This window comes from Aplysia californica, unplaced genomic scaffold (assembly GCF_000002075.1).
Source record: "Aplysia californica isolate F4 #8 unplaced genomic scaffold, AplCal3.0 scaffold00018, whole genome shotgun sequence".
In the NCBI taxonomy this organism is placed as follows: Eukaryota; Metazoa; Mollusca; class Gastropoda; order Aplysiida; family Aplysiidae; genus Aplysia; species Aplysia californica.
In genome coordinates this window covers 2,218,519-2,220,308 of record NW_004797288.1, presented here as the reverse complement: position 1 = coordinate 2,220,308, position 1,790 = coordinate 2,218,519, and positions in this window count along the sequence as shown.

The following is a 1,790-nucleotide window of genomic DNA, read 5'->3' as shown; positions in this document are numbered from 1 at the left end:
GGGGGGGGCTCTCGTGGTCTAGAGGATGCGGTGTTCGCTTCTCATTCAATAAGTCCCTGGTTCGAATACGGATTGCGACAGAACATTTATTTTTCTAAGAATTTCTTCTTTCACCTTCAATCTCTCCTGCTCTCTAACAATACTCTGTCATTTGCTTTTGTCTCCACTTTCAGCCCCCCTCCCCTCCCCATCACCTCCTTTGCCCCCTCCTCTGGGCTCCTGACTCTTTCTCTAGCCGTTCTACTACTACTCCTTGGCTCCTTGCTGTCTTTCAGTCAAACCCCTGATCTTATGGTAGGTAAGATCTTACACCTAGCCTTCTCGGATAAGGGCGAAAAATTTCGGAGGTCCTCTGTGCAAGTTGGGAACGTTAAAGATCCCTTGGTGGTCCCAAATTGATAAGAGTAGATCTAGGCTTCGGCCGCCACCCGGGCAAAATTCAAAATCTTTTACCTACTGAAAATGTTAAATTATGTGTCCTTCGCGCTCATATGACCTTGTGCAGTTGCAAGCGCCGTAAAACACTTACAAAAAGAAAAAAAAAGGTCCTGCAAACTGAACAATAATGTCGAGGACACACAGCCAATCGGTCTCATCGGTTTGGACCAGTACCAGCCAGATTTCTCTTCATGGATGGGGCACAAGTTACCATTTTGTCACAATACGACCGGTTCGACTCGCGACCTTGAAAACAAAAAGCGTTTGAGATTTTTAAAGGTCACAGTAAAATTTAACTAAGTTCGTTCGTATTGTGCCTAAATTATGGTAGCTTTTGATTTTTAAATTCTGGTTAGCCCCGATTTAGTTCGCTGAATCTGAATAGCAGTTTGCACTGGGTAATAGTAGCTTTTGTCCCATCCATGAACGAAACTCTGAATGAATGGCTCCGATTGAATTCGATGGATCCGACTGGCAGTGTGCACTGGGTATAATACGAGAGTAGCGTAAACTACTTACAGTAACAGTATATGTGTTGTGTCCACGGTGAACTTTTCAGCAGCGGAAACTACAGATCGGAGACGCTTGCTTCTGACAGACGCACGTTCCACGCCAGTCTCCCCCTCTCTCTCTCTCTCTCTCTCTCTCTCTCTCTCTCTCTCTCTCTCTCTCCTTACGTCCTTACCGCCCCCTCCTCCCTGCGCCGTCGTGTCGACCGCGCGAAACAAGAGGTGCGCTCTCACCCACCGCGCGCGGGACCTGACCGACCGCACCAACAACTATCGAAGGCTTGAACACCTCTCCACAGCCGTTCACTTCTACTAGTAACCTAGTAGGGGAAACAGCAGAGGTGGGATAAGAGGTACGGTAACACAAAAAATACAAGAGAGGATTTTTTATTTTTAGTTTTCTCTTTCTTCTTGTTCGCTTGTTGGACGTGTGTGATTGAAGAAGAGTTTTTTTGGGGGGGTGGAGAATTAGGTGTGTGTGTCTCAGGTAAGTACGGTGGATTATCGAGAGGATTTTCTCAAAGTTGTGCACTGAGTGTGTGATTTAGTGGTGATGGGGGGCGAGAGCCGGCCTCCCATTGGATCTGTTGTTCGCAATAAGAGCGGGATATTTTCCTTTTGTGTTGATGGGGAAGTCTTGGAAGCGCGTGCGAGCTGTCTTCCGCTCAGTGTGACCTCTTTCAGATAGCCGAGCCGGTGTGAGAAGAAAGGGCCGGTATTGTATCTTTCACATGTGTGCTGAATATGTGCGTCTCTCTTTCTCTCTCTCTCTCTCTCTCTCTCTCTCTCTCTGTCTCTGTCTCTGTCTCTGTCTCTGTCTCTGTCTGTCTCTCTCTCTCTCTC